Source organism: Zalophus californianus, chromosome 4, assembly GCF_009762305.2.
Source record: "Zalophus californianus isolate mZalCal1 chromosome 4, mZalCal1.pri.v2, whole genome shotgun sequence".
NCBI lineage: Eukaryota > Metazoa > Chordata > Mammalia > Carnivora > Otariidae > Zalophus > Zalophus californianus.
This window is the reverse complement of record NC_045598.1, coordinates 142,732,048-142,746,843: the sequence shown is the minus strand read 5'-3', so window position 1 is coordinate 142,746,843 and position 14,796 is coordinate 142,732,048. Positions and strand designations below refer to the sequence as shown.

The 14,796-nt window shown below is 39.7% G+C and overlaps 1 pseudogene across 1 annotated transcript; it reads left to right on the top strand.

Moving 5' to 3' along the window:
• The first annotated feature begins 10,911 nt into the window (after positions 1-10,911).
• Positions 10,912-11,782, top strand: LOC113938141 (annotated as a pseudogene). The gene has a single exon (XR_003524833.2). The product of XR_003524833.2 is annotated as a 26S proteasome non-ATPase regulatory subunit 8-like (transcript).
• Positions 11,783-14,796: the final 3,014 nt, after the last annotated feature.

The following is a 14,796-nucleotide window of genomic DNA, read 5'->3' as shown; positions in this document are numbered from 1 at the left end:
CATCCACACATGATGGAATAATATTCAGTCTTAAAAAATAAGGAAATACTGCATATGTGACAACATGGGTGGACTGGAGGATATTATGCTAAGTTTAAAAAGCCAGTCACAGAAAGACAAACACCACGTGATTCCACTTGTCTGAGGTATCTAAGATAGACTCAGAATCAAAAAGTGGAATGGTGATTGCTAGGGGCTGAGGAGGAGGGAAAATGGGGAGTTACTAATTAATGGGTATAAAGTTTTCATTAAACAAGATGAATAAGCTCTAGAGATCTGCTGTACAACCTAGTACTTAGAGTCAATGATAATGTATTGGACACTTAAAATTTTTGTTAAGAAGCTAGGTTTCATCTTACCACAATAAAAATTTATTAAAAAGAATCTTAAGATACATTTTCTATCCATAAGAGACTCACAGTTTAATTGGGGCATTATCCACTGGAAAATGGGAGTTTTGTGGAATCAGACAATGGTGATTTTTTTCTATGTTAGCCTTTATCACCCCACTATAGTTCACAAAAACGGTATGTGATCATATTGTTTCTTTCTTCTACTGTCAGCTCTTTCTGGTTAGCACAGGTTTCTTCTAGAATCATTTAATCAAATACATTGATGGCTCTAAATACCTACCATGGGAATAATTATAAATGATGTTTATAAGAAGATTAAGCTCTAAAACTCAGTTCTCCAGGCAAGGCACATATGGTCTGATCTTTAATACAGTAAATTTTTATAAGTGATACAAAGACTGAAATATTACTAGTAAGTATATCTGTGGTACACTTGTATGAATGGATATAGTAAATAATGAGTCATCAGTTGACATCACTTAATTTGTTTAATGAAGTACAATAATAAAATGCTAGAGTCACATTTCCTATAACTATAAAATCAGTCTTAATTTCCTATTTTATTTTTGTCTTTTAGGTTTAATAAGTGGAACAATCATATGTGATATATAAATATGAATGTGTAATTAGTGACAGAAGTATTTTCACTATATATTGTAATGCGCACCACGTATGGCAAACAATGGGTTAATTTCCTTTACTATAGAAAGAATTTAGAGTCATTAAAAAAATAAGACAGTGGGCAAATATTTTGACAGGTAATTTATAAAAATACAAATTGCTAATGAACATGAGAAAAATGTTCAATTTCACTCCTAATTAAAAAGAAGAACATTAAAACAACAAAGACATAATAATTTTTCATCTATCAGATTAATGCAGTTTAAAACTTAGATAATACATTTGGGTGAAAGATCATAGGAAAGTAGATAGCATGCTCCATTGAGAGATCGGAGTGCAATCTGGTTCTACCTCAAAGGGGAACAGTTTGGCAGCAATATTTATTCCAAATTAAAAATGCATTGACCCTTTGGCCTAAGAGCGGCATTTCTAGAAATTTGTCCTACACATATTCTTGCCAAAGTGTGCAAAGATATGTGTACAAAAGCATATAAAACATTGGTATTTATATAAATAAGGAATCACAAATAAGTATCCATAAATAGGGGAACTCAAAGCATGTTACATTTAAACAAAGGTCTACTATACATTAAAAAATGACATGGTACCTCTGTATCTTTTGTTATATGATATGCTATTGTATTAAATGAAAAGGCAAGATGCAGAAGGGTATGATCATATGATCTTATTTGTGTGAAAAATATATCAGAAGCTTGAAGATTTGTAAGAATTTGATAGAGTGATTATCTCAGGGGGAAAAAGAATAGGAAGTCTGGTGGGAAGAGAAAGGTTTATTTTTCATTTTATACCTATTTCTACCTTAAAAGTTTTAAAACTGATGCATTTTATTTAAATCTATAGTAAAAAGAAAATCCAGTTAAAAATGCAAGTGGTGGGAGGGTAAAAATAAAAAAGGGAGAAGCCTGAATATGGAGCCCTAGAGAAACTGGAGACTAATCAGATGTGAAACTTGGTTCTTTATCTAATTGGATATTTTTTATATTTTACACTTGAAACTTTCAGAATAAAAATACAAGCAGTAAAAATTCTAATGCTAGTACTTTCAGATTTCTTAAGTAGCAAGGAAATAGCTTTAACATGTAGCCATGTTATTCTGTCCTAACATTTATTGGACACTCACTCTGTGCCAAGTGCTATGCCCAATACCGTTAACATATATTATCTCATTTACTCCACACAACAAACCTATGAAGTCAGTATTATTCTTAATTTGACTTTACAGTTGAGGAAGCCTAGGCTTAGAGGTGTGTGGTAACTTCTGCATGGTCACACAGCAGGTAAATTGCAGATCTGGAATTAGAAACTCAGAACTCCTCCTTCAAGATAAAAATGCAAAAGGCAGGCCTTGATGCCTTCAGTTTTGTCCATAATGACACAAACAAATAGTGGGATACAATGTTGCCTGAAGTTATGATGTAAATATTTGTCATTGCCATGAATAGTTTACGTTCATGTCCTTTACTCTGAGGTGCTTTTCTATCAATGCCAGACTTAAAGAGCCACCAGCAGGCATCCTCTGGTCCAAAGTCAGGACTAGGGTTATTGTGGCCAACAGAGGTAACTGATTGCCAGGTGCAGAGCCAGGTTTAGGGGGGGCAGGGCTGGCCTAGGAAGATAGGTCAAGTCTCAGAGATGGGCAAAGACAGGGAGTTATCTAGGGAGGCTGTCTGGGGCAGCAGGGACCAGACAAGAAGGGACGGGAATGCGGGTGCCTAAACGGTGTGCCTCTCGATTAGATGGGGCCCCCCAAATGTTGGGGCGATGATTTGGGTGGACCTGAGCCAAAGGCAGATGTGTAACTGACTGAGCCACCCAGGCGCCCCAACTCTCAACATTAACTTCTCCCCATCAGGGACCAGACCTTATTTATCTTTGACACCCCAGAATGTGGTAGCTGCATCTAGCAGGAACTCAGTTACAGTTTGAAAAAAAGTGTGGACTATTTACTGCCTACCGTTGCCCCCAAGTTTTCACCCCACTCAGCAGCGAAAATTCCCATTGAAGATCAAAATGTCTTGATCTTTTGTAGAAGTTGGGTGGATGAGTTGGGAAGAGCATAAGATGCCTAGTGGGGTGTGCACTGGGAATTTTCATGAGTAGGAGAAAACACACTTCTCTTTTGTGCTGGCTACTCCTGGACCCTCCCAGTGTGTCCCTAAACCCTTTAAGGGTTTTGAATGGAAGATTGTGGTTGGGTAATAAGTCCCTTCTCTCCGACTTTTGTCAAATTCCTACAAATTTCTCAGTTTGTTTCTAACTGTCACTTTGAAAAAATGTTCTTTCATGGTCTTAATTTCCTGTTGATCTGTTGTGACAAGAAACTTGTAGGTCATATTTTAATATCCCAGGGTGGTGTATTCCTCACCCTTCTCCCCCTACCCCAGATGAAACAGACTAACAAGCAAATCAACCAAACTAACAACCAACAGTATGTATGTATTATCTCCTATTTTTTTTAATTTCAAAGATTTTATTTTTTTAAGTAATGTCTGCACCTAATGTGGGGTTCAAACTCACAACCCCGAAACCAAGAGTCACACACTCCGTTGACTGAGCCAACCAGGCACCCAGCTAATATTTGTTTTTTTTTTTTTAAGATTTTATTTATTTATTTGACAGAGAGAGACACAGCCAGAGAGGGAACACAAGCAGGGGGGAGTGGGAGAGGGAGAAGCAGGCTTCCCGCGGAGCAGGGAGCCCAATGTGGGGCTCTATCCCAGGACACCGGGGATCATGACCTGAGCCGAAGGCAGACGCTTAAACGACTGAGCCACCCAGGCGCCACTAATATGTGTTTTTGAATAAAAAGATTTTGACAGTTTCTACAAGTTAGATTTATCATATATGTTGTGTGAACTCCTGGAGAAAAATATAAAGAAAAAATATATAAAGAAGCACTTTTTCATATGGTTTTGGACCCTGTTCTACCATCCTCTGGTGAAATTAGGTATTACAAACTAATTTCTAAATATTTGGATATTCTTTTTTTACTTCACACCAAGCTTAATATGAATAGAGTAAAAAGAACACCCAGATTATTTTGTAAAAAAAAATACAAAAAAACCTCTTATTTCCTTCTCTCTTACTACTTTTATGAAATCATTTCTATTTTTTTCTAAAACAATTTATCTTCAACAATAGTATTAACTTACCTTTCATCACTGTCTTGTAGCCATTTAGATTTTGTCTTGTATTATTATATGTCCTGAGTTTTCTTGTCTTAGTAAATTCTGTCTTACCCTTTCTCCTTATCTCGTGGTGGTTATGTAATGACTTACTATTATCTTTGCTTGCATATTTTAAAAATGTTTGTCAAGAAGATCTACATTCCATGATATAGGCACAAGGTTGATAACTATATTTTGAGGAATTCTATATTTGATTGACATAATCTAATAATAGAAGTCATGCACACACGTGTGTATTTTTTTCATCCTATTGTGTATCATATCATTGTCTATTAAAATACAAATGTGATGGTGAATAGTCTTAAGTGTATACACTTCTGGAAAGTTAAAATATTTAGGCTGAAGTAGAAACATCTTAAACTTAATTAGACAAATAATTACTGATTTGTACTTGGAATATTTTTTCCAAATATTTAATATTTAAGCTTCCTCACTTTGAAAAAATCACTTTAACCAAGTTTAATTCACAGAAAAAGTTTTTAAAACCTAAAACATGGATTGTGTGATATTTATTTATTTATTTATTTATTATTTAGAGAGGTTGAAAGAGAGAGCCTGTATGAGTGGAAGCAGGGAGCGGCAGAGGAGTGTTAGAGAGAGAATCTTAAGTAGGCTCCATGCCCAGGGAGGAAGGTGGCAGTTTGGAAAGGTGACTGTGCACAATTACCCACTGCGAAGTGCTGTGCCCCAATGAACCAGTGCAGAGAACGGTCTTCTTGGTGGAAAGTGGGTTGCCCATGGGAACTGTTTTCCATGGAAGACAGTATGACAGAGAAACTGTTTTTCTATGTTCAAATAGGGGTGATTCTGAAAATAGGGCTTTCTTTAAAGTCTTTAAAGAATATTTTGTGTCTGCTGGATGAAAAAAGAAAGAAAAATGGACTTGGTCAATAACTGAGTCCTCAAAATTCTACCCTTTAAGACTTTGAAGAAGGGGGAAACTGATGAACACAACTTTATTAACATTTATCAAGAAGAGAAAATGGAAAATGGTATTATTTTCTTTGTAACATCTAATAAGCTTAGTTTTCTACTTAGGAAACTGATTGCTTTCTTAAAAATGGGGAAGACCACCTCTAGTTGATAAGAGAAGGGACCAACTTGTAGATGTTATAAAGATAATGAGAGAGGTGAGGGCAGAAGCCCAAGTTTCCTTCAGTAGTTCTGGGAGCAGAATATCACCTTGTTAGTCAATCAGTATCATTTTTTTTTTTTAGCCTTCTCCATATACAAAGCACTATTATTTTAAGACTTTATCTTAAAAAGTTTTGTTTTGCTAAAACCAACTTTAAATCTTTAAGAATAATATAACTCACTGTATGCTTACCAGTTCTATTTTAAGTCTTCATTGGATTGTAGTAACATTTCCAAGTAATGATAAATATTATACTTTTAAAAAATATGCTGGTTCTTTTTTTTTTGAAATATAATTGACAAATAACATCATAATAGTTTCAGGTGTACAACCTAATGAGTCAGTATGTGTACATATTGAGAAATGATCATCACAGTAAGTCTAGTTAATGGCCATCATCACACAGTTGTAAATTTTTTTTCTTACAATGAGAAATTTTAAGATCTACATTCTTAGCAACTTTCAGATAAACAAGATAAACATTACAGTATGATTAACTATGGTCACCATGTCCAGGACTTATTTATTTTGTAACTGAAAGTTTGTACCTTCTGACCACCTTCACCCATTTCACGTGCCCCTAGCTGCTACCTCTGGCAACCACCAATCTGTGCTCAGAAAGCTATGCCAATTCTGAAATTTGTTTCAGCCAATGAACATTTCCATCTTAAACATACAAGAGGAGCATGAGAAGGGAGATGTGGCCTGTAGAAGTCAATGACCAGAAAATACACACTTTGCTTAGAGTGACCTCGATCTATGACTCCTGGTCACGTGTGGCTTATTTACTGGATGATGACTACCCAGCAGCCCCCTCCAGCAGCTCCCTTCTGTCTGGCCCATCTATGGTCTGCACCTGTATGAGAGATGACATGAGGCTCAGGAAAGAGCCGAGAATGTCTGCTTCACATGCCACTTAACAGAAAAACAACAACAGCAGTAGCAACAACAACAAACTATAATATAAATACAAGGAATTCTTTTTTTTTTTTGGCTAGGTCAAAATTTGCTTCTTTATAAACATACCTATATTCTGAAACTGTATTTTAAAAAAGATCCTGTTTTAAATTATCCGTACAACTGCTCGTCTAACCTTGTGCTTAACGCAGAGGTAGCTGGACTAAATAGTACATATATGGTAACACATGTGGTACGTAACATATACAATAACACATTGTAACAAATGCCATGTCCTCTAAGGTTGGAAGGGGCTCTTTGTAGCTGTGATAAACTAGGAGTGGAGTGGCACATTATCACTTGTTAAAGGGGAACAGATTAGTGGAAGTTGTCTATTCAGATAGACAGTAATGATAAAAACATCCAAGGTTTGTGCTAACTGCTCCATCACAGCCTGAGCAGCTGCCTTCTAAGCATCTCCTCAGTCACTTTCTGCTTCCACTTGACCATCAAGCCCTGTTCCTTCTACACAATGCCTCTCTAATACGTTTCCTTCTTCCCATTTCTGTTGTCCTAGCACTGTTTGAGGAATTTTCATTTATTTTTTAAAATTCCTACTGCAGTAGCTTTCATACTGGTAGTTTTGCCCCTGGTTTTCTTTGCTTTCAATTCATCTTCCATATTACACACACACACACACACACACACACACACACACACACACTTCTAAAACACAGATCTTAACTGTGACATCAGTGTGCTTAAAATGCCTGGGAAAACATCCTGCCAATAATCTATTGAACATATCCAGACTCTCAAGTCCTTGCACACCATCTTTCTAGTCTTCCAAGACATTTCAAGTCATCTTTCCAATCTCCTCCCCCTTCCCTGCTTGCACTTCCTACCACATGTTGTGGTCATGCTGTGGCTTTCGGGTCACTGAAACACACCGTGCACGCTGCAACTTCTTCCAACCCCTCCAGTTGTGAGGTCTTGCCACACTGGTGTGAGCCCCATTCTTGTCTTAGCATAGATCTTATACGTGTGCATGCCTTAGTAGAGTCCTGCTATAGGACCATACTAGTATAAGTTATGAAAAGAAAATCTGACGTATATTCTTGTAATCTCATCACATAAATTATGGACAGCAATGACACTTGGCTGGCCCCTGTGACGGTTGCTGAGTTGCAATTACAGAGTCAGGATTATTTTGGAAGAACAATGGATATTTTTGTTCTTCACTAAGGCTTGTGACTCTATCCAACACATGACTCTTCTTCTTTGGCATTTTTTTATATAATTTATTGTTTATTTTTCAGATTATAGTAGGCAATCATGCTCATTGGACAAATCTTTAAACCCCAGAAAGAAAATAAAATTACCCATACCAACACCTAGAGATATCTACTGCTCACATTATATTTTATAAAGACGTATACACAGTTTGGTAGTATGTTTTTTCCCCTTCCATTTTTATATTGTGAAATTTTTCTATCTCTTTAAATAATCTTCCATATACTTTTTAAGTGATTACATGGTGCTTTATCATGTGGCTATATCATAACTTAGTTAACCATTATGCTACTTTCGAGGATTCAGTTTGTTTCCAAAGTTTTTCTATTGTAAATAAATAGTATAATAAAAATTCTGGTAGTTCTCTTCTTTCCACATTTGTTCTTGGGGTAAATCCCCAGAATGGAATTGCTGGGTCAAAAGGCATGCACTTTTTACTCTCTAGAAAATTTGTATAAATTTATACCTCTTACACCCTTGCCAAAATATTGGGTATTGGTAATTGAAAAAGAATCCTACTCAAATAGATGAAAAATGATATCTTGATTTAATTTGAATTCCTTTACTTTCCACTTGCAAATGATCCTAAAGATGAATTAGAGGGTAGAGAACAGAACTAAGACATGTATGCAAGGATAATGTGTTATTTTGACAAGCTTTTAAAATTCAACCTTGCCCCCTCTAGCCTACCAGGAACAAGACAAACAAACCCGGACCCGTAACAGCTTGTCCTATAATTTATTGACAAATAGTACAAAATAGTTTATTTTCAAGAAGTATTCTTGGTAATGGCCTGTCCTGCCCTTTGCAGCCCACCTCAGAGCCTGGAGAGGGCTATAGGAGGCCCCTCCTAGTCAAGGTGGAAGCCTGTCTAAACTCAGGCCTGGAGGAACATTAGCAGTGATGGTTTATGACCTTCACTTTGAGGCAGCGGCGGGATTAGCCTGTTCATTTTCTCCCACATTTCTGTGAGCTGAAAGGAATTGGCCTTATTGTTACTCTGGAGTGTTTGCCACTGTTCTCACTAAGTTTTGTGGGTCTGACAGTTTGTTTATGCTTTCAGGGAAACTTCAGTCAAGTCGCTTTACTCAATTTGGGGAAGTTATCAATCTCTAACAGGCACTTGTTTATGAAAGAAATGGAAAATATAAAAACCCTTATTATCAGTAGCTGGCAACTTCTCACAAGAGATGAAAATACCAATTTTTTACTCTATTTTGCTGAAATATCTGAGACAGCTCAATTTACAATCAGGAAACCAATTCCTACCCCTGAGAAACAAATATGCAAACACAGGCAAACAAACAGAATGGGTTTATTCTTCACTGAAACTGGCATGCCATCCGTAAGTATGCAGATCATGCGCTTCTGATTAGGCAAATGCTCTCATTGACCTCAGTTTGTCCCTCTAGAGTGCCATACAAATGTGAGTCATTTTCTGTGAATAAGGAAGGACCCTGACAACACAATCAGTCTATAAAGAGATAAAGAACAGCTAACCTAACATTGCAGGTATTCATGGGCTTTCCAAACAATGGTTCATGAAATCTCTAGATACCTATGATAGAGATGTTTATTGTTTTTTAATTTTTTTAACTTAAATTCTAGTTAGTTAACATACAGTGCAATATTGGTTTCAGGAGTAGAATTCAATGAGTCATCACTTAGATGCTTATTCTTAGTAGAGCAGATTGGATATATAACTCTTAGACACTAGATGGCGCCATAAGATATTCATATGTTAGTATTTTGGCTCTCTGGAGTGATACTCATTCAAACCCAAGCTGGAGGTTTTATTAAGGAAAAGGCACAGTTTATAAAGTCAACATTTTTTTTTTTTTACTTTCATAAAGTCTTCATATATTCTTCAAAGCTAAATGGATTAGAGACATACACTTACATAGGCATTTTAGGTGTCCTACCAGTGTACTGGGCTGTCAAAGTGTCCTTAAGGGATAGGTTCCTATTTGCCTGTGCAAGTCTATGCCACCTCTGATCCCACACTCTGGAAGGGTAGAGGCTTGATGTCTGATTCCTTTGGAGTAAGTCTTCTTCCACCCAACGCCCTTTCACACCATGTCCCTGAGCCCGAAAAGGGGTCAGTTTCTAGTCTTAGCTCTTGGGACTGGGTGGCCTTGCGTGGGGGCTTCTGGATTTGCACAGGAAAATTCCCTCAGTCGAGCAGCCCATCCCCACCACACTGAGGGGACTATCATCTCTCAGAGGCTCAAAGCTCACATCCAACCTGAGGCTTTAGTTTAGCTCAAAGACCCAATGGCCTCTCTGGCTTTGCTTCTGCTCACTGTTCCGGCAGCCACTTTTGGCTTTGGTTAAAATGTGCCTGAGAAGTGTTTCACACCTTTTGCACTCAGGCGTGCCTTCTAAACACTCCATTCTTATATGGTATCCAGAATTTTCATGTTTTCAGAAGAGTGATTCCCTCCCCACCACTACTCAGTCCACCATTTAGACTGGAAGTCCATTTTCACCATTTGAAAAAGAAACTCTTCATTGAGAAAGATAAATGAGCAGGAGCTGAAGGAAATGATGGTGTTCCCAGGTGGCGTGAGCTTTGGTTTCCAGGGCCTCTCCAGCCTGGCTTATCACAATCAGAGTGTTGTCAGCTGTGAGGGATGGTCCTGCAGCTACTTTGCACTTTTTTTTTTTTCTTGAAGGTGAGGCACTTTCCCTGAAATTCCCACCCTGTCTAAAGCTATATGTTGGCAGAAAATGCAGGATTTGTGCCTTCCTCAAACACTTGCTTCTATGATTCTGCTTCCCATCCTTAGTGATATGACCACTTAGGTTAGCAGTCTTACTTGTGAGTCCTCAGAGTGTGGTCCTTGCGGCTGTAAAGCCTGCAAGAGGCTTATGTAGAATGTATTCCAGACAATGCCAACATAGTCTCCATTATTGCCACTCACTCAGGGACCCATGGCAGAAGGGGCCACCAGCACCTTCTTTTCAATAGCTCTCCTTCCCTCAGAAGGGGCCCACCAGCACCTCAATAGTCTCTCCTTCCCCAACCCAGTCCCACATTCCACCTCACAGCACTCTGAGGTCCCATGTCCAGACCTCTTGGTCTCCAAAAGTTACAATCTAAGATAGAAATTGTTTTACGTGAAAAGAGAGGGGAAAGGAAACTCCTAGAGATGATGGTTATGTTTATGGTAGTGTTTATGATGGTGGTTTCACAGGTGTATACTTATGCTCAAACTCATCAAGATGTATACATTAAATGTGGACAGTTTCTTTCGCCTGTCATCGATAACCTCAGTCAAAAAAAGAGTGTATTTTTGGGAATTCACTAGTAGGAGAATCATTTTAATGAAAATATCTTTAATCCAATGACATCAATTTGTATTTTAAAACTATTCCTTAGAAATAGTCTTCCCCGGCCGCATCACGGATGATGGCGGCCATGGCGGTGAACGGGGCGCCGGGCACCTCAAACTCGGGCCCTGCGGCGGCCTCGGGTGCAGTCCTGCAGGTCGCAGCCGGCATGTACGAGCAACTTAAGGGCGAATGGAACCGTAAAACCCCAATCTTAGCAAGTGCGGTGAAGAGCTGGGCTGTCTCAAGCTGGTTCTGCTGGAGCTCAACTTCTTGCCAACCACAGGGACCAAACTGACCAAACAGCAGCTCATTCTGGCCCGTGACATTCTGGAGATTGGGGCCCAGTGGAGCATCCTGCGCAAGGACATCCCCTCCTTCGAGCGCTACATGGCCCAGCTCAAATGCTACTACTTCGATTACAAGGAGCAGCTCCCCGAGTCAGCCTACATGCACCAGCTCTTGGGCCTCAACCTCCTCTTCCTGCTCTCCCAGAACCGGGTGGCTGAGTTCCACACAGAGTTGGAGCGGCTGCCTGCCAAAGACATCCAGACCAATGTATACATCAAGCATCCTATGTCCCTGGAGCAATACCTGATGGAGGGCAGCTATAACAAGGTGTTCCTGGCCAAAGGCAACATCCCTGCTGAGAGCTATAGCTTCTTCATTGACATCCTGCTTGACACTATCAGGGATGAGATTGATGGGTGCATCGAGAAGGCCTATGAGAAAATCCTTTTCACTGAGGCCACCCGGATCCTCTTCTTCAACACGCCCTAAAAGATGACCGACTACGCCAAGAAAAAAGGGTGGGTTCTGGGCCTTAACAATTACTACAGCTTTGCCAGCCAGCAGCAGAAGCCAGAAGATACCACCGTCCTCTCACGGAACTGGCCAAGCAGGTCATCGAGTATGGCCAGCAGCTGGAGATGATCGTCTGAGCCTGCCCGGTGCCGGGCTGGGGCCGGGCTTGCTGTATTTAAAGCAGTGGCAGGGCAGGGCTTCCTCCAATAAAGGTGGATTGACATTCTAAAAAAAAAAAAAAAAAAAAAAAAATAGTCTTCCCCCTCCCAATTCATGTAGACATTCCACAGGATGCTATAGGCAGCATCAGATTAACCAAAGCATTGAAAACTGCTGAGAGCAGGTACTGCTGATAATTCAGGGGTAGAGTTGTTACGCTCACGTGTGTGTATATGTTTTTGTATTGAACTTGCTCGTCTTCCTGCTTTTTTTTTTTTTAACAGAAGTATAATTGGCATGCAATGTTGCATTAGTTTTGGGTGTAGAGCATGGTGACTGGACGACTCTATACACTAAGCTATGGACTTCTTGTTTTCTTAATGTCATCACCGCCCTCCAGTTTTCCAAGCTAGAAACCTCAGAACCATCGTCAGCATCTTCTCTCCTGTCCCCTACATTCAAGCGTTCACCAAGGCATGTCTCTAACTCCAAAACGCCTCTCAAATTTACCCCCCTTTTGTATTGCTTTTCCTTTGGCTCTGGCTTTAACAGTCTCACCTGGATTACTTAGTACCTTCTGATTAGTCTCCTTGGCTTCAGCCCCGTCCCCTGAAATCCATTTTTCACACCTAGTTGGAGGCAGCTTTCTAAAACATCCATCTGATAACAGTCCTCCCCCAGAGCGATGGTGGCCCCAAGCCTAAAGCCTCAAGGCTAACCTCCTTTGCATGTGACAAGGCCCTGCCAGGCACATGGCAGCCCATCTGGGCCCTTCCCTGGTGGCCGGTCCTGCGGGTGCGATGAGGCGTTGCTCCAGGGAACCGGACTGTGCTCAGGCCTGTGGGCTTGCTCATCTCCGCTGCAGTGCAGATGGGAACTGCTAAGCAAGGAGGCTGGGGTGGAGGGAGGGCAAATAAGCTCCACTTCGGTAAGTGGGGATGGAGTCTGATGGTTCTTCACGGGGGAAGCGAGGAGTTCTATTTTTATTTCTGTGTTTGGGGGGAGTTTTTAAAAGGCCTTGGAGGAGCCCCTTCCTTTCACACACCTTCCGTGTTTGTTGCTGTTTCCCTCACTCTGTTCATTGGCTCCTGCTCTTCTCTCGGCTGAGAACTCCTGTCTCTCCTTCAGCTTCTTGATTTTCCCACCTTCTTGGTTCCACTACCCAGTCTTCTGTGTATTAACTGACCACTGGTATTCTGAGAAACTGAGATTCTGGTTGTTTCTTCCAGCTTTCCTAGAGCCAAGACCTGCTTAGAACCACTAGTCTTAGTCTGTTGGGAAATGTTGATGCAAAATGAACAAACTTTTAAAAAAAATTTAAAGAAAATGGAATAGAGTTTTATTCGAGCCCATTAGGACAGCTGCCCAGAATACACCACCTTCACAAAGAAGAGGGTGCTCTTGGGAAGGAACATTTGGTGCAGGATTAATATATATATTTTTAACATAAAGAGTACACGTTGTCATAACATGGGATACTCCAGAAAGTTATAGAATTTCTCTTATGTTTATAGTGTGCACAAGGCTTTATGAATTCAATCTTATGTGAACCAGGGACGGTTTTTTTTTTTTTTTCTTTTCTTTATGTTTGGAATGCTCCTTCTTGGTTATTTTTTCAATGAAGCAGATGCACAATGTATGCTCAGGGCAGAAATCGACCCCATGCTTTGATATCCTGGTGAGTCATTTTGACCTTGGTACATGTTAAAGTATAGTTTCCTTGGGAGCCCAGGAACAGGGCCCACAAACATGAAAGGTTGAAAATCGGGGTACCTGGGTGGCTCAGTAGGTTAAGCATCCGACTCTTGATTTTGGCTCAGGTCATAATCTCAGGGTTGTGAGATGGAGCCCTGCAACAGGCTCTGTGCTGGGTGTGGAGCCTGCTTAAGAGTCCCTCCCTCTGCCCTTCCCCACGGCTCACCCACACACTCTTTCTTTCTCTCTCTCTCTCCCCCAAAGAACAGAAAAAAAGTTGAAAATTTCTTGTACTTTATCATCTCTACAGTCACTTTTCCTATGTTTTTTTCTCACATTCCTTTTATGTGTAACTATCTTTTACCTTGAATAAAAATCACCTAATCAAGGAGTGATTAAATGTAACAAACATTTCCTTTAAATAAAAATTAAAAAAAAAGATGAGTTATGTGCAGTATCTTTGAAATACCTTGTTGCATTTTAGTGGCCATGTCTATACGCAGAGCTAAATATATATGTGAGCCACATGCAGTTAGCATCTTTGAGCCACTGCTGGCCCCTTTTTTGTGGGACACTCTCCCCACTCTTGACTGGTTAACTACTGCTCACTTTTCCTGCCTCAATTTAAATGTCCTTTTCTGAGAGACCTGATGAGAATCCATGCTGTTCTTTTTCAGAGAACCTATATTACTTGTTATTGTGCTTGCACAATTGGAAATACATGCTTATTTGAGTGATTGCTTATTAAACCTTTCTTTTGCTCTAGACTATAAACTATGAAGCCCTTGTTTCCCCAGTATCTTGCACAGTGCTTGGCACGTGGCAGACACTCTAAACATTTATTATGTGAAGGCATTAATGAATCTTGCTCCTTTAAAGAAATTGTGCAGCTAGCTAACAGATGTGGTTATATCAAAAAGCAATGGTTCTTTGGCATTAGGGGAACATTTGAAAATATTTATTTGGCTCCACTCAAACCCACATAGCTCAGGACAAATTTCCTTATTGGCCACGAGAATGGCTTTCCCGAGTTCTAATTATTAAGTTGTAAGTGAACTATCCACCCATAGGAGGTTGGTGATGAAAGGTGAAAAATAAATTGATTTTTAAAAGAAATAGACTGTTTGAACCTGGGATAGGGAAAAAAGGCATCTGCTATCTTGTGGATATAAGACTTACGTTTCACAAGCATAACAAATAGAGAGGCCCATGTTGGCAAGGGGAAACTGAAATGCAGAGCATACAATCGCAATCATAGTTTGCTCTTGCGGGGCTTACAATATTGTCAGTGTTTATT